A 26,321-nucleotide genomic window follows, 5' to 3' on the forward strand; every position below is an offset into this window, starting at 1 on the left:
TGGGCTCATGGAGAATCAGACTCAGCTGAACCACAACCACCACCACCACCACCACCACAACAAAACTGTTTTCCAGTACAAAAGCACATCCTTTAAAAAAAATGCAAATGATGTTAGATGATTGCAAAACCTGGAATTATCTGAATAATCAGAATTGTGGATGACTCAAGGAGTAATGGAGAGACGCACAATGTGCACATATAAATGACACATGTTTCTAAAAATGCACAATAATTGACATAAAAATATGAGGAAATGGATGATTAGAAAAGGAGCTGGGCATGTAGCAAAAGGGAGAATTAACAGACTGACATACCAAGGGTTACCCTCATACCTAAGGAATGTAATAAAGGCCTCAAGAAAGCCCACAGCACATCAGCCAGACCCCCTAAGGAGCATTTCCAAAAGACAATGAATAAGAATTGCACAAGATGAAAAAGAAAGGCATAAATGAGTTCTGATAACACACCCATGGAGGGAACATCCACATTGCTAAGTAATAGATCAGTTAAAGCATTCAAGTATTTATTATATTTTTTATGATTCAAATAAGCTGTAAAGTTCATTTTAATAGTACTATAAGCTGTCCAGATAGCCACTTTACACTGTTCTTGTCTGTATTTGCTTTATTTAGCTTTTACAAAAGCTACACACGTGTTTATTTGTCCACACAGGTGTCTACATACTACTCTGACTTTATTTAACCTTACTATATGAAATGTCTCAATGGGCCTGTTTCCCTGAGATTGGGAATCAGAGGACTTTAGAGTTATATGGATCTTAGAAATCTAAAGCAACTGCTTATTTTCCAGGTGAGGAAACTGAGCTTCCAGGAAATTAAGTACCTTGGCCCAAGACTAGACCCCAGGTCCCAGGATTCGGGGGGGGGAGCCGGAGCAATCATCTTTGAGCCACTTTCCAGCTTTGTCAAATAGGAAGATTTCTGGGGGTGGTTAGGTGGCACAGTGAATAGAGCACTGGCCCTGGAGTCAGGAGGACCTGAGTTCAAATCTGATCTCAGACATTTAACACTTACCAGCCATGTGACCTTGGGCAAGTCACTTAACCCCAATTGCCCTACCTTCTCCCTGCCAAAAAAAAAAAATTTCTGACTGTTGACCAGAATCCATCTTGTGGCTTCCTATTGTACATCTTGTAGTAATTAGTTGGTAAAATATTTGTAGATTCCCATTAATGTACCACATCATTGCTCCCAGGTACTTTTTTTGGTACAATTTGATGAAGATTCCAAAACCAGATGACAACTAATCCCAAGGAAAATTTAAACATATACATAAAAGGACAAAAAATGCCTTTCTTCTTCACCTAAACCTGATATCTGTGGCTTCCTTTAGAACTTCTACACCCAACAAGAGCAAATACTAAGTATTAGTGGACACCATTTATTCTCTCTAAAGAAAACCATTTGCTTTGTCAGTTTCCATCTCTTGCTAGTTATTCTGAGAGTCAACTTTTCCATTTAATCTCTGTAATCTATGTTTCTAAAATGGAATAGGGAAAACACTCATAAGCCTTACCCAAATTCACCCAGAAGTACCAAATATATGGTACTTGGTATATAATGAAATCTTTGTTGTTGTTGGAGTTCATTGAAGGCAGACAGCAAAGCATTGTTAAAAGGAAAGAAGATGTCTTAGGATACTATTGGACTAGTTAGACTCTCTGTCTCTATCTCTCTCTCATTAGAATAGAAAGAACTAAAGGATCCAAATAGGGCTGGACAGCTCCATTGACTTTTCCATTCCTTTCCAAAGGCAGTGTGGCTGCTTTTATATTGTTCCTCTATATAACCATGGCCTGCCTTCATAAGAGTCCCATTGCTATTCACAAACCCAAGGCATCCAAGATAACAGTGGCCAGAACAGGCCACTAGGGTTATCTAGTCTAGTTGGCAGAGTTTCAAAGGACTTCTTTCTCTATCTTTCACACCAGCCTCTTATCTAGCCAGTTTTGTGGCATTTATCTATTGTAATATCTAAAGGATGGTAGGTCATCGAGTTGCTCTCCATACTTCCTTATATTGCATCTTATCTTGGGAGTCAAACATCTGACAGAAACATCTGCAGAAAAGCTATTTCTAGCTCTTTTTACAGACTTGTTTGTTTTATTCCAAGAAAACTACTTCCCCATGCTTTCTTGGTCTTGAAAAGGAGTCAGCCCTGTCCCTGTGAAGATTTAAGATGCTATTTCCAATAGAATTCCCCTAAATGTCCTTGTTCTTAGTCACAGCATGGTACCCTTTCCAAATCCATCATTTTTACTGTTCTTCATTTTCTCTACAATCTTGATCCGTTTCATCATACTGTAAGCTTCCCACATCCACAAAAAAAAAAGACACATAGTATTTTATAGTTACTAACTAACCAATCCATTCCACCCTGCCAAAGGCTGGTAACTATTACTGTCATTTAGCACGAGGTAATGGAGGAGAGCAATAACTTCATAGCCAGAAGCATTAATAATGTGAATGGAGGGCATAACTAGAGCTTTTGTGCAGTGGTCCATAACTCCAGTCCCTTTCTTCACCACAGATTATTGTGTGGGCATGAAGGGAGTCTACCTCAGCATTAACAGGTCTCCCTTACTTCCCTCTAGTTTGACTGCATATACCATAAGGGTACTATTGTAGGTGGTACAATCAAATAGAACACAAGGTTTGGAATCAGGAAGACTTATATTCCTAAGTTCAAATCTGGTCTCAGACATTTATTAGCTGTGTGACCCTGGACAAGTCACTTAACACTGTTTGCCTCAGTTTCCTCATCTGTAAAATGAGCTGGAGAAGGAAATGGTAAACCACTCCAGTCTCTTTGTCAAGAAAGCCCCAAATGGGGTCACTAAGGTCAGATAACACAAAAAGGACTGAACAGTAGTTTTGCTCTAAGTAAGCTCCTTGAGGGCAGAAACCAGTTTCTGCCTTTCTAACCCCAGAGCTTAGGTGAGAGTTTGGCTTATTGTTATTGTTCAGTCATGACCAACTCTTCATGACCTCGTAGAATAGCACACCAATGCTGTCCATGGGGTTTTCTAGGCAAAGATAACCAAGTGGTTTGTCATTTCCTTCTCCAGTGGATTAAGTCAAACAAAGGTTAAGTGACTTGCTCAGGGCCACACAGTAAACATCAGAGCCTGGATCTGAACTCAGATCTTCCAGACTCTAGGTCCAGAACTCTATCCACTTACTAAGCACTTAATAAACACTTGTTAATTATTCTTAGAAGCTATCTCTGAAAACCAAAAGAGAATAAAGTTAGAGATAGAGATAGAAGGAATTGCAAGATATTCAACTTCCTTTGTTCTATAGATTAAGAAACTAAGGCCAAGAAAAGCTGGGATTTGAACCCAGACCTCTGACCTTTTCTACTGTTTCACTTTGCTCCCTATAAAAACTGGTGCACTTACAATACTTCTGTCAGAACAATGTTGTAATTCCATTTAAACTACCTCTCAAAATATCCCCCCACTATTAATACTAGACTAGATTCTTATGCTAGGATATTTTTGGAGAATTCCAAGAATTCAATACTTGGCAAGAAGATTTAGTGGCTGATTCTAACAGAGGTTGTATTTTTTTTTAAAGTAATATGGTTAAATATAGTTTTAAGTTCTTGTTCCTTCCTTGAAAAAACAGGAACAGGCCCACTGAGTGATGGCCAGAAAGAAATTGGGCTAGGCCTAAATGAAACCAGACTCAAGCAATAATTTAAGTTACAATGGAAGATACAATCCAGAACAGTGGTCCTGGACTTCTCATGCTCCTGCTTCACATTGCCATCTGCTGCGTCACTGCTATGGCTGACAAGCGTCAGATGAGCTCGTGAAAGTTCTGTGGTCTGGTAAAAAAACTTCTGGAGGAAAAGTTAAAAAAACTCTATCGGCAAGACTGGCTAACACCATGGGCTTGTCAGCAAGAAGAGTTGCTTTTAGGAATATGCTGGATGTAAAACCAAATACCACATTAAAGAAAAGACTGCATTGCAAATAAGGCGATTCAACTTATGTGAGGCCCTTCTTCGGGATTTGAAAAGACAATGTTTATTCATCCTGTATCACATGTAAATTTATTATAAAAAGACCTTGAAAAATCCCTAAACAGCATTCTAGCTGACTATCTGAATTTAACTAGAATATAAAATACTATTTCAATAATCAGGGATTTGGGAGGGAGGGGGTAACAGAATTAATCTTATCTCCTGACTGTTGTGTGTAGAATATATGTGCCTAGACCAACATCTTACTGCTTAAATTAATAAATTGATTATACCCCAAGGATAATAGAAACACATCCATTCTGACATTTTTCTTGTGAAAGCTCTAATCTCTGCACCTAGGATAAATGTTAACCTGGAATTTCGTGGTAGACTGAGCAGGTGTTGGGACCTGTTGGGAAACCTACACTTGGCAAGATACATAATGAAGAAATTACTATGAGTATATGAATACAAAGTTCTCTATCATTTTTGAAATGTGCTAGCTCCAAAAATCACATAGCCTCTCTATCTTAGCTTTAGGTTTTTAATGTGTTCAGAAAGTTTATTACCTACAATTTGAATTAAAGCCTGAACAGCCTTTTTTTTTTTAAACCAGGAATGATAATCTATCACAATTACCAGTGGAATCAGAATTCAGTAGAGCCCTCCTCAATTCTGCTGCTTGAAATCCCTAGCTCTCTTCAAAGATCACCTTAAGTGCCACCTCCCATGAAAGACCTGCCCAATGCCTAGCATTGTACCTGAAATACAGGAATTGAATAAATTATTTTTGCTTAAGTTTCTCAAGTATATAGTCTCTGCCAGCATCACCCCCACCACCACCCCAGCTAGTAGGTGCTATGACTATATTATACACACTCTTGCATTTACTAACAAGTGTATGTGTTTTTCAACATAGAACATAAACTCCCTGAGGGGAGGTACTAAGTTGGGTTGCTTTTGTTGTTTTTTGTTGTTGTTGTTGTTGTTTTGGAATCCCGGAACACCTGAAAGCAATTGACTAATCGATCAGCCACTCCAAAACTGAAGGAGGAAGAGGAGTACCTTTTGTTTGGCTGCTAAAAGAAAGCACTTTCACACACACACACACACACACACACACACACACACACACACACAATCACTTTCAAATCATAGTCTGGACCTTTGAAACACCAAGAAATCTGTCATCGATTCTTTACCACAGGACCTTCAGTCTTTGTCTTCTTCCTGTGGTGTTAGGACTTCCTCTTATTAAAAGGGAGGAGATCTGTCACTGATTGCTTCATAGATAGCACCCAAAAGAAAATTCTTCACTGACTTTCGAGACCTCAGATCTTTGAGTGCTAGCTTAGCTAATATTCGCCTAGTTCCTTCCTCCTAGTATCCTCCTCCCTTGGGTGCACACAAAGCATCCTGTTCACCTCAACATATCAGGACTTAGTGGTTTCATGATCCTATTGCTGCTAGAGCAGCATTTTAATCCATTCGCTTACTTGTTTCTTGTTTTGCTTTGTCTTAAAGTCAAATGGAACGGCTTGGCTGTCAGCAGAGCCCTGGAGTATGGGGGTTTTGCGCTTTTCAACACAGCTGTATTCTTGGCTTTGATCTTCCTTTACTCTGTAGCCTAAAGTCACAGTCTCAGTCTGGTTAGGTAATGTAACATTCAAGTATGTATTTATTTTTAAACTGACCCCTTCCGTACGGAGCAGTAAGAAGGACGTCCTGCCAAAAAAATATGCTCCTTTCTATTTTTATGATGAAACACATGCCTCTGAAAGCAGGAAGGGGGAGTGGATGGAGGAGAAGAGAGCCGGTATAATAATCCCTCCTCAATAAATGGCTCTAATTAGATCAACTCGCCTCTCCGAGTGATGGTCCTTTAAGACAAGCCACTTACAAGTTTTTGGGGGGAGGGGGAGTCTTTCAAATTGCTTGCTGTTCAGAAACCAATTTTAAAAAGCACAATTCAGCCCTCTGGCCAGCAGGTTAGAGTACCAGGCTGAATTCCTTCTTTCTCAGGGAGGATACAATAGGGGGCAATGCCAACCTTAGATCACAGGGCACAGTGGGAGTCTGCAGTTTTCTACGCAGTGCTCTTGGACCAGAGAGATCCCCACAGCCATGTGTGGTGCTGTTACCAAACCTGAAAACACAATGGGCATCCAAGAATGGTTCTGTCCCCAGCCCAGCGAGAGTGCATTGTACCCAGCCAGCCGCACCCTGAAAACTGGTGGGCACAAATCATATAGCTCTCTGGCTTAAAGCCTTCAAACCTTCTACCCCGCCAAGCTGCTTTATGCCCCCTTGTGTCCTTCTAGGATCACTGGAGACTCTGCTCCCTTTGGTAACGTTATTTTTTCAGCTCTCCTCCTTAGATCTGAGCTTTACAACCCTCTCTGGCAAAGAGAATCCCACTCCCACCCACCCCCACCCCCCAGGCAAGCCAAGCGGCAGCCGGAACCTGACACCGCAGCTTCTGATCCCTGTGGACATTAAGGAAAAGGGGTGGTGAGCTTGGAAGCAACTTACGAGCTGTCTGTCCCTGGTGATCCACAGCCACCGGCTGAGCTCCCGGTCTCGGCTTCTGAATCTGGCTGCCCCGCCCAGCTGCCGCGGCCCCTTGGGACTGGCTGCCTGCAGCCCCCAGCCCCCAGGCTCGCTCCCCGGCTTGGCGGCGGAGCTCACTGCCTCGCCTGCAGCCGCAGTTGCTATAGAGAACCGGTGCCGCAGTCTCGCTTCCTTTCACCCTCGCGGGGCCAGGCACCGAGCGGAAGGTGAAGGCACAGGATGGTGGCAGTTGGCACCGAGTTTATCGCGTGGTCCTCCAAAACTGGCTGGGCTCGCCCACTCCCAGAAGCCGCGCAGACAAGAGACTGCACAACCCTCTCTAGTCGTTTTTGCCGAGGCCAAGAGGGAAAAGGTGGGAGGGAGACTGAGGGAGGTTCGCCTCCAGCACAGGGGACAGAACCTGAAATGGGTGGAGGCAGCGAGGAGAAGGGGAGGGACCAAGAAGAAGATGGGAGGAGCGCTAGGGAAAGCAGCCTCAGAGCCAAACCCACTTCACCTGGGCTGCGTCCGGCTGCTGTCAGGGTCAAGTGGTCGCCCCCACCCTGAACCCTAGGTGAGGAGAAGGGTGGAAAGCAAAAGGGTTTTGTCCCCGAGCTGGAGGGGCTTCATTTATACTGTAAAGGGAGCATTCCGGGAGAACAATAGGGTTCCATTGTTAGTCCCTAGCGGTGCAGTTGTATTCCCTAGCCGGAGAATCCCTTTAGAACGTATGCACCTAGCAGAGAGGGAAAGCTACAATTCTCCCTTCCCAGCTACCAACCCCCACGAGTTTCCTCTCTAATCACAAAGACCGGTCTTAGAGATACCTTTGTTTGAAAAGGGATCCCCAGGGAGTTGATCTGATTATCCCCAAAGATAATGCATGCATTTCTGACTACCCTCAAATATAGTGCCCTGTTGGCATGTGTGTGTGTTTGTTTGTATGGCTTTGCATACATTACATCTCTAAAGAAATACTAGATTATCATTAGTATACAAAAGCCTTCTCTTAGAGGGTCCCGGGTTGCTTGTCTTGCAACAAGCCAAATATGCCGGTTAGTTTCATGTGGGTTCTCAGCGAGGTGGGTGAATCTAGCAAGGAAAACTGCGCGCTGGACAGCAAAGACACGGCGTAAGCAATGCCAGCGAGACCCAAACCATCGCCCCACCTTGGCTTCGCGCCTACCGGTCTTCCCTTCCTCCCTTCTGTACACTCCCCCATCCCTTTCCCGGTTTAGTTCCCGCGTAGAAGCCCAGTTCTGTCAGTTTCTGGAGCCTTCTGCTCCGAGAGGCCACGAAAACCTGGAGAGGTGGATTCCTCACCGTTAGGGCTGGTGGAGTCCAGGCAGTAGCAAAAGTATGTTCTGTCCTGCTTGGTTTGTGGGTTTCAAGAGGGAAGCGTTTGCTTTCCTGGGATCGATGCCTTCGCTCCCAGTACGTACCTTCTGGCGTGAAGAATCTCCCTCCAGCCTGCACCCCAGGCTGGGGAGGTGGGGGAGAGGGCTTGCTGGTGAAGAATGATTACTCCGGAAGGAGAAGCTTTGCAGCTGGTCTGAAGTGGGTGTTTTTATGGGTGTGAGGAGCGATTGCGGCAGGAGCACCTGTGCCCTCCTATCACTTGGGAACGGCTGCTTGTTCTCCCCATTCCCATCCCCGCCTCTAGAGGAAACAACCCATGTCGGTGCATGAACAGCAATCCCCTTAGCTGATTCTCTCCTTTTCTTATCTGACAAGGAATAGAGAAGAAAGGGAAAGGTTTTCAGTCATTATCTGTGCCTGCCAAATTCGACCGTGATGAGTAGTGATTCCAGCTCAGCAGGCCAAGGCTTTCTGGGGGCTGCACTGGGGGCCTCTTTTTGTAACCCTGTTGCTCAGGATGCACAAATGCACTACGCGTTGTGTCAGACACTGTGCTGAGCAACAGGGTTACAAAAAGAGGCAAAAGATAGATAGTCCCTGCCCTCAACATTCAGATTGGATCTGTCGCACAAGATTGTATGGGAAGACATCCACAGGGGAATCTGGACAGCAGCAGCGTGGTTAGTTTCCTATCATTAAAAATGTCTTACTTTCTAGGTACTTCTGAAGCCTATTGACCAGGGCCCTTTAAACAAAAGTATGAGAGTTGCAAACTAAAGGGACAAGAAGAAGCATGAGACAACTGTTCTGAAAAACAAAATTTGTGGGTGGAGTGTGAAAGGCCTCAAAGAAAATAATAGTTGGCAAGGCAAAGGGCCATGAGGTTGAAAGTCAAGTGAGAAACTATGCTGAGTTCATGCTAGAAATTTTTCAAGGAAAACAGTAATGAAGATAAGACTCCCCTCAGTAAATGACAACTGCTTCAAAGTTTCCTTTGGCAGACACCTGAATTTAACACCAGACTCCTGATAGTTTTACTCCGGGTTCATTTTTCTTTTCTTGGAAATAGTATTTTATTTTTTTCCAATTACATGTAAAGATAGTTTTCAACATTCATTTTTTATAAAATTTGGATTTTCAAATTTTTTATCCCTCTAATCCTCCCTCCCCAAGACAGCAAGCAATCATATGGGTTATTCATGTGCAGTCACATAAATATTTTGCCACCTTAGTCATGTTGTGAAAGAAGAAAAGGAAAAGGAAAGCCATGAAAAACAAACAAAAAAAATAGCATTCTTTGATCTGTATTCAGACTCCATAGTTCTTTCTCTGGATGTGGATAGCATTTTCCATTACAAGTCTTTTGGAATTGTCTTGGATCATTGTATTGCTGAGAAGAACTGTTACTGTGTACAATGTTCTCTTGGTTTTGCTCATTTCATTCAGCATCAGTTCATGTAAGTCTTTCTAGGTTTTTCTGAAATCTGCCTGGTCATCATTTCTTATACCACAATAATATTCCATTATAGTCATAATCCTACAACTTGTTCTTTTCTCCCCCAATTGATGGGCATCCCCTCAATTTCCAATTCTTGGCCACCACACAAAGAGCTGCTATAAATAGTTTTGTACATGTAGGTCCTTTACTCTTTTTTATGATTTTTTTTGGGGGGGATACATACCTAGTAATGGTATTGCTGGATCAAAGAGTATGCACAGTTTGATTGCCTTTTGGGCATAGTTCCAAATTGCTCTCCAGAATGGTTGGATCAGTTCACAGCTCTCCAACAATACATTCACATTCCGATTTTCCCACATCTTCTCCAACATTTATAATTTTCCTTTTCTATCATATTAGTCAATCTGATGGGTGTGGAGTGGTACCTCAGAATCGTTTTAATTTGCATTTCTCTAATCAATAGTGATTTAGAGAATTTTTTCACATTACTATATCTAGCTTTAATTTCTTCATCTAAAAACTCCCTGCTCACATCTGTTGACCATTTATTTATTGGGGAATGACTTATATTCTTATAAATTTGAATCAGTTTTCTATATATTTGAGAAATGAGGCCTTTAGCAAAATACTTGCTGTAAAAATTGTTTCCCATCTTTCTGCTTTACTTCTAACTTTGGTTGTATTAGCTTTGTTTGTGCAAAACTTTTAAAATTTAATATAATCAAAACTATCCATTTTGCATTTCATAATGTTCTCCATCTCTTGTTTGGTCATAAATTCTTCCCTTCTCCATAGATCTGACAGGTAAACTATTTCTTCCTCTCCTAATTTGCTTATGGTATCACCCTTTATATCTAAATCATATACTCATTTTGACCTTATCTTGGTATATGGTATGAGATGTTGGTCTCTGCCAAGTTTCTGTCATACTATTTTCCAGTTTTCCAAGCAGCTTTTGTCAAATAGTGAGTTCTTAAACCAGAAGCTGGAGTCTTTGGGTTTATCAAACTGGAGATTACTGTAGTCATTGACTACTGAGTCTTATGCATATAATTCATCCTATGGATCTACCATTCTATTTCTTAGCCAGTACAATAGTTTTGATGATTGTTGCTTTATAATATAGCTTTAGATCTGATATGGCCAGGACACCTTCCTCTGCATTTTTAAAAATTAATTATCTTGATATTCTTGACCTTTGTTTTTCCAGATGAATTTTCTTATTATTTTTTCTAGCTCTATAAAATAATTTTTGGTAGTTTGATTGGATGGCACTGATGAAGTAAATTAATTTAGGTGAAATCATCTTTTTCATTATATTAGCTCAATCTACCCATGAGCAATTGATATTTTTCCAATTGTTTAGATCTAACTTTATGTGAAAAGTGTTTTGTAATTGTGTTCATGTGGTTCCTGAGTTTGTCTTGGCAAGAAGACTCCCAAATATTTTATATTGTCCACAGTTATTTTAAATGGAATATCTCTATCTCTTGTTGCTGGGCTTTGTTGGTAATATATAGAAATGCTGATGATTTATGTGAGTTTATTTTATTTGCTGTGACTTTGCTAAAGTTGTTAATTACTTCAAGTAGTTTTTTAGTTGATTCTTTAGGATTTTCTAAGAATACCATCATATCATCTGCAAAGAGTGACAGTTTTGCTTCCTCACTGCTTATTTTAATTCCTTCAATTTCTTTTTCTTCTCTTATTGCTAAAGCTAATATTTCTAGTACAATATTGAATTATAGTGATGATAATGGGCATCCTTGTTTCACTCCGGATCATGTTGGGAAGGTTTCTAGCTTATCCCCATTACATGTAATGCTTGCTGATGGTTTTTAGATAGATACTATGTACAAATGTAAGGAAAACTCCATTTATGCCTTTGCTTTCTAGTGTTTTTAATAGGAATGGATGCTGCAGTTTGTCAAAAACTTTTTCTGCATCTATTGAGATAAAAATGTGATTTCTGTTGGTTTTATTATGACATGGTCACTTATGCTAATAGTTTTCCTAATACTAAATCAGCCCTGTATTCCTAGTATAAATCCCACCTGGTCATAGCATAGCATCCTCATGACAAATTACTCTAATCTCTTTGCTAATATTTTATTTAAAATTTTTGCATCAATATTCATGAGGGTAATTGGCCTATGATTTTCTTTCTCTTTTGGCTTTCCCTGATATAAGTGTCAGCACCATATTTGTGTCATAAAAGGAATTTGGTAAGACTTCCTTCTTTTTAAAAATAGTTCATATAGTATTAGAATTAATTGTTCTTTAAATGTTTGATAGAATTCACTTGCAAATCCATTTGGCCAAGAGATATTTTCTTAGGTTTTTCATTGATGGCTTGTTCAATTTCTTTTTCTGAAATGGGATTATTTAAGTAGTTTATTTCCTCTTCTGTTAAGCTGGGCAATTTATATTTTTGTAAATATCAACCATTTTAATTAGATTGTCAGATTTATTGGCAGGCAAAATAGCTCCTAATGATTTCTTTAATTTCTTCTTCATTGGTGGTAAATTTACTCTTTTCATTTTTGATACTGGTAATTTGGTTTTCTTCTTTCTTTTTTTAAATCAAATTAATAAAAGGTTTATCTAATTTTTTATAAAAACCAGCTCTTAGTTTTATTTATGAGTTCAATAATTTTCTTACTTTCAATTTTATTAATCTCTCCTTTGATTTTCAGAATTTCTAATTTGACATTTAAATGAGGATTTTTAATTTTTTTTCTGGCTCTTTAAATTTCATACCCACTTCATTGATCAGCTCTTTCTCTCTTTTATTCATGTAAGTAGAGAGATATGAAATTTCCCTTAAGTACTGCTTTGACTGAATTCCATAAAATTTTGGTATGTTTTCTTATTGTTGTCATTCTCTTTGATGAAATTATTCATTGCTTCTGTGATTTGTTGTTTGACCCACTTATACTTATTCTCTAGGATTAGATTATTTAGTTTCCAATTAATTTTTAATCTATCTTTCCATGGCCCTTTATTACATGTAATTTTTATTGCATCATGGTCTGAAAAGGATACATTTAATATTTCTGTTGTTCTAAATTTGATTGTGAGGTTTTTATGCCCTACTCCATGGTCAATTTTTGTGAAGATGGCATGTGGTGCTGAGAAAAATGTACATTCCTTTTTATCCTCATTCATTTTTCTCCAGAAGTCTATCATATCTATGTCTAAAACTCTATTCACCTCTTAAATTCTTTCTTGTTTATTTTATGATTAGATTTATCTAGTTCTGAGAGTGGGAGGTCGAGGCCCCCCACTAGTATAGCAATATAGCAAAACTGTATTGCTGTTTATTTCTTCCTGTAACTCACTTAAATTCTCCTCTAAGAATCTGTATGCTATTTTACTTGGTGCATATACATTTAACATTGATATTACTTCACTGTCTATGGTACCTTTTAGCAAGATATAGTTTTCCTTCTTGTTTCTTTTAATTAGAACAATTTTTGCTTTTGCTGATTGCCACCACTGCTTTATTTTTTTTTACTTCAAATGAAACATAATATATTCTGTTCAAGCCTTTCACCTTTAGTCTATGTGTGTCTCTCTGTTTCAAATGCATTTTTTGTAAACAACGTATTGTAGGCTTCTAGTTTTTAATCCACTCTGCCAACTGCTTCTGTTTTATGGGAGAGTTCATCCCATTCACATTCACAGTTATGATTACCAACTGTGTATTTCCCTCCATTCTATTTCCCCCTGTTTATACTTTTCTCTCTCTCTCTCCCTCCTTTCACCCTGCTCCTCCTTACTAGTATTTTGCTTCTGACCACCACCTCATTCAATCTGCCTTCCCTTCTATCACCTCCCTCCCCCCCCACACACACACTTTTCTTTTCCCCTTCCCCTCCTACTTGCCTATAGGGTAAGATAGATTTCTTTACCCAACTGAGCATGCGTGTTTTCCCCTCTTTGGATCAAATCCAATGAGAGTAAGCTTCAAACAATGCTCACCCCCTCCCTTCTTTCCTTCTATTGTAATAGATATTTTGCTCCTCTTCATATGATATAATTTACCCTATTCTGCTTCCCACTTTCCTCTTCTCCCAATATAATCCTTTTTTTACTCCTTAATTTTTTTTTTTTATCATCACATCAAAGTCAGTTGTTGAGGGCCATCTCTAAGTTAGGCAGGTAGAATTTGTCAGTTTCTTACAGCTGCTCCCAGGCCAACAGGATGCTGGTTCACCACTCTCAGTGACGTGCAAAGAATAGAGTGCCCTGAATTCTTGCTCACCCTGAAAGTAGTGATGCAAAGGAAACTAAGTACAAGGGAGTGTACAGCCCATCCAATGTAATAAAGGAATGAGCTTACTCTGTAAAATGTATGTAAATCCTGATCCTCAGATGAATAAATGAACTTCACTGCTATGAGACTCCCACCTGTCCCGTGTCTTCTTTCCCTGTTCTCTACTTTGTCATGGCTACTCCTGAGCTGGCCTCAGTCAATATATGCCTATGCCCTCTGTCTATGTATACTCCTTCTAACTGCCCTAGTAAAGATACAGTTCTTAAGAGTTACAGGTATCATCTTCCCATGCAGGGATTTAAACAGTTTAACCTTATTGCCTACCATGTTGTTGTTTTTTCTTTCCTGTTTGCCTTTTTATCCTTCTCTTGCATCTTGTATTTAAAGATCAAATTTTCTGTTCAGCTCTGCTCTTTTCATCAGGAAAGTTTGAAAGTCCCATATTTCATTGAATGTCCATCTTTTACCCTGGAAGATTATGTTCAGTTTTGCTGGGAAGTTGATTTTTGGTTGTAATCCAAGCTCCTTTGCCTTCCAGAATATCACAGTCCAAGTCCTTCAATCTTTTATGGCAGAAGATGCTAAGTCCTGCAGAATCATGACTGTGGCTCCTTGATATATGAATTGTTTCTTTTTGGCTACTTGCAGTATTTTCTCCTTGACCTGATAGTTCTGGAATTTGGCTCAATATCCCTTAGAGTTTTCATTTTGGGATCTCTTCCAAGAGGTGATCAGTGGATTCTTTTAGCGGCTATTTTACTTTCTGTTTCTAGGATATCAGGGCAGTTTTCCTTAATAATTTCTTGAAAGATGCTGTCCAGCTTCTTTTTTTTTTTTTCTTGGTCATGGCTTTCAGTTTCTCCAATAATTCTTAAATTATCTCTCCTGGATCTAATTTCCAGGTTGGTTGTTTTGTCAGTGAGGTATTTTACATTTTGTTCTATTTATTCATTATGTTTATTTTGTTTGATTCTTGATGTCTTATAGAGTCACTAACTTCTACTTACCCAATTTTAATTTTTGAGGAATTATTTTCTTCAATTAGCTTTTGTGCCTCCTCTTCCATTTGGTCAATTCTTTTAAAGGAGAAAAATCAGTGGATTTCCCCCCCCCCCCCCCCCACCCCATTTGGCCAATTCTATTTTTTAAAGAATTTCTATTTTTTATTTATTTTTTTATTTTATTAAAGAATTTCTATTTTTTAAGAAATCGTTTTCTTCAGTTAATTTTTGTGCTTTCTTTTCCAAGCTGTTGACTCTTTTTCATGATTTTTTTACATAACTCTCATTTCTTTTCCCAGTTTTTTCTTCTACCTCTCTTATTTGATTTTTAAAATCCTTTTGAAGCTCTTCCAAGAGGACTTTTTGTGTTTAAGACCAATTCATCTTCCCCTTTGAGGCTTCACATGGAGACATTTTGACATTGTTGCCCTCTTCTGCGTTTGTGTTTGGATCTTCCATGTTACCATAGCAGCTTTCTGTGATGAGAGCTCTTTTGTGTTTTTTACTCATTTAAAAAAAAAATTAAACTCTGCTTCTAGGGTACAGGCAACACTGTCTCGAGCTTCTTGCACTGGGGACCAGGGGTTTGGTAACTGACTTTCTATGCCAGGGCCTTTGGGGCTGCAGCTTGCCCACTACACTAGGGTGGGCCTGGCCTAGTCTTGCCTATTGTGCCCTGGGTTCTGGGGCTGGCAGTTTGACTGCTAGGCTGGGACCAGAGCCCTCACAGCTGGCTTGCTGCACCACTGGCCTGCTGAGCCAGGATCATGGCACCTCAGGTGCTGTAACTAAGAGCCTATATTGGGCTGTGCTCCCTTTTTACCCAAGTGAGACAGATCTTTCCTGAAGTTCTTTTAATATCTTGGGCTATAAAATTGTTTCACTCAGTCTTTTTGTGGATTCTGTCACTTCAGAATTCTTTTCTAGGCTTGATGTAACATTGTTTCTGAGGCAAACTGGGGAGAGTTCAAGAAAATTCCTGGCTTCTCTCTGCCATCTTGCCCTCTCCTCCCTGCCCTGGGTTCATTTTTCAAACTTTGGCACTAACATACAAGTTTTATACTTGAATTTATTGAAAATATTAAATGTTACAGGCCTACTTAGATGAAGGTATTTTTTATAAATATTTACACATAGTTTTCATTACATATGGTATTTTTATAAGTACAAATGTTATGTATATATATACTTATAAAATGCCATATGAAAAAAATTCCTTATACTGACACAGAGACATTCTTTATACATATGTCTGCGTGCAAAGTTTTAATACATACATACATACATACATACACACATATATGTTATAGATTTGTTATATATTTATATATATACATATTTATGTTCTCTATTGTTAGCTGCTATTAGAGCACTTTATTTTCACATGACTGGGTGAGTAGCTCCTTTTATAGTATCACAAATAGATCACATGGCAGGCAGGTTAAAGTAGAAGTTTTATTCTGTCTCTATTTCATTTACCTATAGCATCCTTGTAAGACATCATGGGATATTGGACTTGGAGTCAGGGAGACCTAGGTTCAAATTCTCTTTTAATCACTTACTGGTTTCGTGAAGATGATCAGGTTACTTAACTCTCTGAGCATCAGGCAACTCTAAAATTATGAGTTTGGAATGGGTTGTCCACTGTGTAAGAGGAGGGAGTTCTCACATCAATGAAATTACAGGTCCTTGATAGAATGGACAACATTTTTAACCTCTCTCTATTCTCTCCTCTCTCCCCTGAGGTTGTCCAAACTTGATAACTTTGATCCTGGAGACTATTTCTATGTCCATGATCTGCTTCTACAAAGATCTATTGGCTATGTCTCTTATGGCCTCTTGGATCCCTCTCCCTAATTGATATTGTGTGATATAGTGGAAAGATCAAGAGAATTGGAATAATTTCCTACATCTCATTTGATACTCACAACAATCCTGGGAGGTAGGTGCTTTTATTCCCATTTTACAGAAGAGGAAACTGAGGGAAACAGATGATAACCAGCTTGCTCAAGGTCACAGAACTAATAAGTAAGTGTCTAGGGCCAGATTTCAGCTCAGATCTTTCTGACTCCAGGCCCAGCCTTCTATCCACTCTGCCACAGAGTTGCTCTAAATGTGAGGTATTATTATTATTTTGACATTTAAGAACATTTTTGTGTGTATATTATTTGACATTCAAGACACTGTGGTAGTAAAAACCCAAAATGGCTTTTGTACTGCCTCCCTTAATCCTACAGAAAGGCAATGTGTCACTATATTAATTATCCAGCAGGGGATTATAATATCAGAATTGTCCATTAGACAGCACTCTATTCAAGTCACTAGCCCAGGGGTCTCATCCCAGTCTCTTTGGCCTATCCAGGAGGAAATCTTCTACATCATCCAGCCTTACAGCTCCAAATGCTGGGGCAGTTTAAACCTATGCTGACCAGGTTCTGAATATATGTGTGGCTTAATATGAGGTATAGCTCAAAAACAATTAAAATTAGGAAATCTCTAGAGTTGCCCCAACCTCACATCTAGAATTTTCTCTGTTTAAGAGTCCCAGTGACAGAATTGATATATTACTACAGGAATCAAACCACACCTTTATGGACATTTTTGCCATATATACTATCAGAAGACAAAGAAATTGCTGTCAAAGGTAAGGAAGGCTCATATATTTCTAATAGGGACAAATAAAGTAGTTGTAAAAGTTCCCTTCATCATACATTCACAATCACTTTGAAGATTATTACAGCTGATGCCTTGACATTTGAAGAGGATAAAGGAAAGGAATACAATGAGAAATATGGCAAGAACTTCCAAACTCGGCATATTCCTCAACCCTTGGTGACTTCATTACGAAAGTGGGTACAAAGAAGGATGGTGAAAACCACACTTTAAGAGAGGGCTCAAGGGGCACCTAGGTAACACAGTGAATAGAGCACTGGCCCTGGAGTCAGGAGGACCTGAGTTCAAATCTGGCCTCAGACACTTCATACTTACTAGCCGTGTGACCTTGTGAAGAGGTTAACCATAAAGAGGGTTAGGGTTGCTCTGGAGACCCCAAAATACCAACATGACAGGTCTTGCCGAATGAATTCAACTCAAGTCTTCTCAGCCAAAGAAAAGTAAAGTTTATTAAAAATTCACTTGTATTAGACACAGAGTAAGCCTGTGCTAGGTCATTCTATGGCACTCTCACATACATGGAGAGAAGGTTATGGGAGGAATCTAGGGGTGGTCTAGAGGAGGAGTTTGGGGAAGGTCTTCAGGAGAAGTCAGATGAGATCAATGAGTAATTAAGGGTGGGAAGTTGCTGGAGCTACCTGGAGATTACAGACAATGGAGGGCTAGGCCAGTTCAAGGGTGGATTGATATCTTGATAAGCTAAAGGGTGGGAAGTCTAGTAACAGAGGTTTAGGAAAGGCTTATGGCCTCATGCAAATGCCTCATCAAATGGGACAATTTAATTAGAGTTCAAGGGGTTCCCAAAGATTCAAGGAGAGCCCAAGGGGGATCCCAGAGCCCATACCTCATCACTTGGGCAAGTCACTTAACCCAATTGCCCTGCCTTCCCCCTCCAAAAAGCAAAAATTTAAGTTTTTATTAAAAAAAAATTCTTTAAAAAAAATTTAAAAAAGAGAGGGCTCAAGATCAAGAAATAAATAAGGTTAAACACTGCTCAAAAACCTCCCACATGTCCATCATGACTTTCTCCAAGAAGTGACTCGAAAGGTAGATGTGTGAAGTACTGAACAACATCACCAAAGGAAAAACAAAACTGGTTACATTTTAGTGTAAAGCATAAAGGAGTGAGACAGAAGATCCCCGAGAACAAATTTAGAAGTGGATTTTATTATCGAGGCACTGCTGGGATCACATACCCAGATCAGACAGTGAGTTGGCATGGACAATGTGACAGTTTTTAAAGAGATTACAATAGTCAGGTCACCTAAGCTGAAACTACAATCAGTGATTGGTCAGTGTATATTTGAATTTTCCCGAGGCCAAAGGTTTTCCCTAGGCTGAGGGACAGGAAACCCAGAATGGGTGGAGATGGGGTGAGGGAGGGCAGTGAGCAGACTGCCAGGTTTAGCTCTGCCCTTCCCCAGTCAGCTCTCCTTCATGGAGGTGGGAGGGCTGCTGGGTCAGGGAGACTTGGCGCTGGCAGGAATTTCAAGGTGTGTACTGACCAATCACTGATTGTGGCCTCTGCAAGTTTCTGCTTATGGTAATACCTAACCTTTGAATTCATTCATGGCATCCCTTTAAAAGCTGAGCTTTATCCGCTGTACGATTTGGGTTTTGGGTGGGATGGCTGTACGATCTGGGACGGTATCTTGTCAGCCTATGTAGCCTGATCAGCCAACATGGCGTAAAATAAAGGGTCCAATTCTAAATTGTTTCTTGGGTCTTACTCGTGTTTTCTGGGTACAACAGGAAGAGGCCAAAAAATTCAGAATTTTGCCTTTGCCTGAATATCCTTGATCTTCTTCCCTGATTTAGAGTGTAAGCTCATTTAGAAAACTTTATGTAGGAGGATGAGAGAATATTATGTATAATATGGCCTCCTCAAATGTAAAAAGCTGTTGAGAAAATCAGCCTGCAGAGGGTTTAAAACATGAACATATTTGAACATATGAACATATTTAAGCTCAATCATCCCAAGTGTATTTGTAAATGAAACTGGAAGGATAACAGTGGAAAGTGGAAACAGATCTGCCAGTATTTCAATATTTTCTGTTCTCATTAGCAATAATAAGATAACCAGCACATCTGAACTATTCTAACTCAGTCCCCAGTACACTTTGTGGGGAAGTAGCAATATCATTATGAAGATGAATTTCAGAAAAGCAATTAGATCTGACCAAATACATACAAGAAACCTGGTTTACGTGATGCAATCTTAAAGACTCAAGAGGTTTTCCATGATAATGTTTCACGATAATCTAAAAGAGGCCAAGATTCAAAAATAAGATAAAATAATAGTTGGTACTATTGCCAAAACAAAACTGTAATGAGGTAGAAAACAACACCTACTGACCCATATGCCTACTTTCTCATCTCCTCTTCTAAAGAACCATACCATCTAAACATTTTTAAAAGAAAAAATAGGCAAAACCAAAAAATCTGATAAAATACACAATGCTCCACACAGGTGGTTCCTCTTTCCAACCCCTCACCCCCATCTCTGCAAAGGAGTGGGGGGGCAGGAGGTGTCTTCTCCCTTCCCTCCTTTGGTGTCTAGCTTATTCTTTGTACTTTTGCAGCATTTATTTTCAATTGCTAAGCATTTTTTAAATGCCTGCTATGTTCCAGGTACCAGCTGATTCCTTGGAGTGAGAGTCACATTCCTACCTCTCTGGAATGTTGGGGAAATAAGTGAAATGTTATTTGAGCTTCCCAAAAGTCAGATGCTATCAGTTTGGTGATAAAGGAGCAAAGATAGAAAAAGAAGACATTGCCTGCCCTCAAGGATTTTGCATTCTCCTGGGGAGTGGGAACCAATAGCACATCTGTTTTTTGTCGTTATTTTGTTTTTATTTTTTATGTTTTTTTTTTTTCAATTGTGACCTTATTTGAGGTTTTCTTGGCAAAGAGACTGGAGTGGTTTGCCATTTCCTTCTCCAGTTCATTTTTCAGATGTAAAACCTGCAAACAGGGTTAAGAACTTGTCCAAGGCCTTGCATCTAGTAAAAGTGTTTGAAACCAGATTTGAACTCAGGAAGATGAATCTTCCTGTCACCAGGCGTGGGCACTCTCTGCACTGCACTCCACCTAGCTGCCCCTCTTTACATTTAAATATTTACAAATGATGAGGTACAGGCTCTGGGAACCCCCTTGAATTCTGATTGAATCTTCGCATTTGATGAGGCATTTGCCTAGGGCCATAGGCCTTTCATTGTGGCTGGGCCCAAACATTTGTCACTAGCTTGGCCCTCTATTATTGAGCTAGCCCCTACCTTAGATACCCAAATCAACTGTTACACCCTTGGACTGGCCTAACTCACCATTGTCTGTGGTCTCCAAGTGGCCTCCAGTAATTTCCCACCCTTAATCATTCATTACTGGAGTCTGACCTTGTTGATTCCTCCTGAAGACCCTCCCCAAACTCATTATTAGAATCTGACCTCATCTGACTCCTCCAGAAGACCCTCCCCAAACTCCTCCTCTAAGCCACCCCTAGATTCCTACCACAACCTTTCTGCTCCATGTGTTGTGAGAGTGCCATACAATTTCCTAGCACAGACTTGCTGTGTCAGATGATTCTGGCCCACTTGCCCAATGCAAGCCTTACAGATACCGAGGCTCCTTAAGAGTCTACTCAATATGGTAGACTTAATGAACTTTGCTTTTCTTTGGCTGAGAGAAGGCTTGAGTCAAATTCATTCGGCAGGACCCAGCGTGTTGGTATTTTGGGATCTCCAGAGCAACCATAACCCTCTTAGAGGATACCCTCTTCAACCTCTTCACAAATACATAGAAAGTAAATCCAAATGTGGAGGCCCTGAGGAAAGGAAGTAGCACTACTTCTCAAGTCAGAAAAATCAAATCCTTCCTCTGATTCTTACTACCTGTGTGACCTTGAGTAAATAACTTCCCTAGCCCTCAGTTTACTCATCCACAAAATGAGGCAGTTGAACCAAAGGACCTCAGAAATTTCTTCCAGCTCTCAGTGAATGATCTAAGGATCCTATAAGAAAGTAAAGAGAGGTTGGTGGGGAGAACCCAAACCATGGGAAATCAGGAAAAGTCTCATGTGGAAGGTAACTTTTGAACTAAGTCAGGAGGTGGGGAGGAGAAGAAAGGAAAAATCACAAGCATGGGCAATTGCCTAAAGCCATAGGCCTTTCATTGTGGGCAAAGCCTTGGAGGTAGGAAACAACATATGAAGTTAGTAGAGCAGTTTGGTTCAATAAATGTGAATGTGGGTAATGAAAGTTGTCTTGAAAAGTAGGTGGAAGCCACATTAAGGAAAGCATTAGAAGCTAGGGTCAGAAGTCTGTACTTTATCCTAGAGCCCCTAGGAGCTTTATGAGCAGGAGAGTGACATTGTCAAACCAATATTTTAGGAATATTAAGTTGGCAAGTGTATGGAAAATCAATTGGAGCAGAGACAGCCTGGAAGGAGAGTGACTCTTGTTAGTCTACGGAAAGGTGTTGAGGGTCTGAACTCCGTGGTGGGAGTAAAGAGAAGCAAAAGTGAGAGATTATGTAGAGACTCTCTTAGGAAGAGAGACAAAGGAAGGATGCTCCTGAGGATGCTCATTTAGGAGGCTTTGGAAGGATGGTGGGAGTCTCCACAGAAATGGGGTGATTTGAAAGAGAGGAAGAAAAAGAGTGAGTCCTTTGTTAGAGAAGGAAGTGTCAACAGGTGGGTGGTGGGGTGCCAAGGAGCTATGATGAACACATTCCTGTCTCACCTCCACCTCTCTAAATACCCTCACTTCCTTCAAGACTCAGTTCAAGAGATACTTCTTATAAGAGACCTTATTTGATCTCCCAATTGTTAGTGGCTTCTGCCAAAATAGGATCATAAGGTCCTAGAGCTGAAAGGAATTTTAGAGGACATAAAGTCCAAGATCCTCATTTTATAGATGAGAACAGTGAGGCATAGAAAACTTGGGTCAAACAACTAGACAGTGTCTAAGCCAGGATTTGAACCTAATGTCTTCCTGACTCCAGGTTCAGTGCCCTGTTCACTTCATTGTTCAATTGTGTCTGCCTCTTCATGATCCCATTTGGGGTTTTCTTAGCAAAGATACTGGAGGAGTTTGCAGTTTCCTCCTCCAGCTCATTTTACAGATGAAGAAACTGAGGCAAACAAGGCTAAGTGACTTGGCCAGAGTCACACAGCTAGTAAGTGTCTGAGGCCAGATTTGAAGGGGAGTCTTTCTGATTCCAAACCCAGTGCTATCTACCTGGCCATTTACTACATCAGGCTATAACTTTGTATACATTGTACTGCTAACTAAAGTTTTGATTGACTCTACCTCCCTTGGTCACCTCTCCCCTCTGTTTGGAGGGCTGAAGGGTGGGGTATCAAACTTCTCCTAATGCCTTCCTTTATAGAGGACAGAAACTGGACTCTCAGATCATTCCACTGTACATCTATTGCCCTCCCTCGTTTTAATTACAATGACTGACACCCTAGTCCTCTAGTGTTTTAGCTCTTCCCCTCCCCCCCATCAGATTATAAGTGCCTTGAGGGCATGGACTGTCTTTCTTTTTTATTCATTGTATTTCCAGCCTGGTGCCTGCCCCATAATAGGCACTGTGGTATTGAATGAACTGAATTATATTGCCTTATCTTTGAACACGTTGTTTTCAACCAGTTATAAGTAACTGCCTTGAGTCAGGAACTATTTCAGCTTTGTCTTTGTACAGCACAAGACTTTGCACATAGTTGGCACTTAATAAATGCATACCAATTGACTAATAGGCATAAGAGATCTCTGACTGTGACAAGCACATGTAATTCCTTAACTCGAAAACATCAGCAGTAAGTTTATAAAAACTCCATGGCTACAGAAATAATTATGATTACGCAAAGCATTCCTGAAATATCAAACTCTATGCATCCTCACGTAGATTTCTAATCACTTCTTTTTGGCTAAACTGAGCAGGAACTACTTTCTCAGGACTTGTAAAACACAACCTTTTTAAAGTAATGCTTCCAAAAGACATCCTCATTGTCTTCAGATAATGCATACAAGAACTTTTTCCCCCTTATATCTCCAAAACACATGTCCTTAACCAGAGTTTTCCTCAAAAGATTTATTTTCTCTGAAACTATGTGGGGACTAGGTTATCTTCCATGGTTACATTTTGGGGAAAGAGTGAGACTTGAAGATTAGAACATTGAAAATGATCGTCTTACATTATGCTAGCTCCCATCTAAGGGCATACTATACTGGTAAATGTTCCACAGTGAGATCTCTGGAAGAAAAAAATGTATGCAGCACATTCTTTTAAATTTAAATTAAATTTAGTTGCATTTTAATGTTTTTGCTATCACTTTCTTAAATCGAGTTAATAAAAAAGAATTCCAACAGCAACCCAGAACCAATAAGGTGAGCCCTGATTTTCCAAGGCGAAAATGGATTCCTAAGGTGTAAATATACACACTGAATATTTAGCAATCAGCTTTCCCAAGCTCTGCAAATCCCAATCTCATCCCTTGCCACCCTGTTCAATGCTCACCCACCACTTCCAAGGCATTCATTCATTCTGTAGTTTCCCAAAAGATTAAGGCATTGCTTTGTCCAGTTAAGCTCTTCTAGGCTCTCTGAGGCAAATCAGGTGAGTACTGGATTGAGGTTCTCCTGATTTAGTGCTGTAAAAATACTATAGGGGGATATTGTGGGTTCACCTCAGGACACCTCAGGTTCACTTCAGAAACACACTGTTACCCTGGGAATGCAATCCTGACCCTAAGGTCCTTTCTAAAAGAAGACGGGTAATCAGAAGTACTTTCCTTGGCCCTTAAGACCTAACCAGTGCCGATTTAAACGTTGGGCTCAGGCTTAAAATCCATTAACAGCAGTACTTAAGGACTGATTTTGATAGACTTAGCTCTTGTCAGCAATGCAAGGACCTAAAACAATTCCAAAGGACCCATGATGGAAAATGCCAGTTACATCCAGAGAAAGAACTATGGAGTCAGAATGCAGAACAAAGCAGACTATTTTCTTTTTTGTTTTGTTTTATTTGTTTTTTTTTTCTTTCTCATAGTTTTTTCCCATTCATTATAATTCTTCTATGCAACATGACTGATGTAAAAATGTGTTTAACAAGAATGTATAGATAGAATGTGTTTAACAAGAATGTATGGATATCAGACTGCAAGCCTTCGGGGAGGGAGGGGGGAGAAAATTTAAAACTTATGGAAGTGTTGAAAGCTAAAAATAAATAACTTAAGAAAAAATAAAATACATTTTAAGAGGGAAAAAAATCCATTTACCTGTTTGATGTTAACAGTTGGAATTCTGAAGTTGGTGAAAGATAATGACAATAACATGCCACCTTTTATTTATATACTTGTACTTTCACACACATTATCTCTTCCCCATGAGGGAGGCAGGCTACTTATTATCCCACCATGATGCATAAAAACATTGAATCACAGAGGTTAAGTCCCCACCTATAGTGAGAACACCTAGGCCTTGCACATACTTTCTCTGCAAGGGTCCCTCATCTCTCTCCCCAGCCTGTGGTCCTTATCAGGAGATGTATAAGGTGTTTAAGGGGGGTTAACAATGTGAGGGCTTGCCAAGCCCTTTTCAGGACTGCTCATCCACCTTGGGTGTCTGCCTTTCACCTAGCTCTCACCTGTGGCTCCAAGAAACTGTGGTATGCACAGCAGCTACACCCCAGTAAAACCATCTTGGCACACAGGCTAACCAAGGTTGAGGGTAACTGACAGGCCACAAACCCATCAATGAATGAAGGGGATGTCTACCCCAAGCATGTGAAGACTTTCCCCAGTGGAATGGGCAGATGAGAACAATTTGGTCCAATGGTCATGAAAACAGCTGATGCAGGCACTGAGGAGCCCTGAGAGCCAAGGTCATCTACTGCATCCTGGGCCATTGCCAATCATCCTGACTTTTGTCTCACCACTGGACGATGATGGCTCTGGAAGAGGGAGGGAGGTGGATGACTCTGCCTCACTTAAATCCAATTCATTCACAAGTCAAGACATCACCCTGTGATGTCATTGACCCTCTTCAAAAATGAAGGACAAACAACCACTTATCTGAGAATGCCGACTGTCTGCCAAAGCTATTTTTTTAAGTTACCTCATTGAATTTGTTTTGCTGTATTACACATCTTTGTATTGAGGATTCTATTTTTCCATTTGTCTATTTTTAAAATTTGATTGGGGGTGGGGGGAGCTGTGTAATGAGACATATGAATAAAAGAAAAAAAGGAGACAGATATATAATGACTATATGTGCTATATATGAGAGAGATTAATAAAAGGAAAAAATTCCTTTTTATTAATCCTTAATTAAAACTTAATGTTATTGATTGAATATAATTACTTTAATAAATTAATAATTTGGGGGTAGCTAGGTATCACAGTGGATAGAATGTAGCATCTGGAGTCAGGAAGACTCATCTTCCTGAGTTCAAATCTGGCCTCAGACACTAGCTTTGTGACCCTAGGAAAGTCATTTAACCCCTATTTGCCTCAGTTTCCTCACTTGTAAAATAAACTAGAGAAGAAAATGGCAAACTACTCAAGTATCTTTGCCAAGAAAATCCCAAATGGGGTCACAAAGAATCAGACACAACTGAAATGACTGAACAACAATAACAAAAATAAAAAATTTATTAATATATAAAAAGGTATTTTCTTTTTTAATTTTATTAATATGTCCCATATATAATTACTATATATGTATATCTCCTTTTCTATTTTATTGTCCTCAAGTAATCCAGAAAAACAAATACACACACATGCGTGCATGTATATGCATAGACTTTTTGGAGGGGGAGGACTACAAGGGAAATTTAGGTGATGTAAAAACAAAATGTATCAAAAATATACATACATGTATATATATATTACTATATAGTTGGGGAGAAAAGGCAATATAAGTTGTGGGTATCAGGAAAGAAATGGGAGTGCATTCCAGACATGGAGGATAGCTGCTCAAACCCTATCAGACAGAAAATGGATCATCCCT

At 39.8% G+C, this 26,321-nt stretch overlaps 1 protein-coding gene across 3 annotated transcripts in view; it reads right to left on the minus strand.

Annotated features, from left to right (window-relative positions):
* The window catches only part of CDC42EP3 (CDC42 effector protein 3), a 39,588-nt gene extending 31,388 nt beyond the window's left edge, over positions 1–8,200 (minus strand). The window contains exon 1 of one of the 3 annotated variants that reach the window (XM_069108585.1): positions 7,985–8,200. The gene's annotated coding sequence lies outside the window, so the exon portion shown is untranslated. Of the gene's footprint in view, positions 1–6,524; positions 6,957–7,865 lie in introns of those variants that run through there. The other 2 variants (XM_069108584.1, XM_069108583.1) reach the window with 2 other exon arrangements.
* Positions 8,201–26,321: the final 18,121 nt, after the last annotated feature.

The sequence above is a fragment of the Petaurus breviceps genome, unplaced genomic scaffold (assembly GCF_028583685.1).
Source record: "Petaurus breviceps papuanus isolate PSGF00001 unplaced genomic scaffold, PetGlider_PUasm1.0 90407, whole genome shotgun sequence".
Taxonomy (NCBI): Eukaryota; Metazoa; Chordata; class Mammalia; order Diprotodontia; family Petauridae; genus Petaurus; species Petaurus breviceps.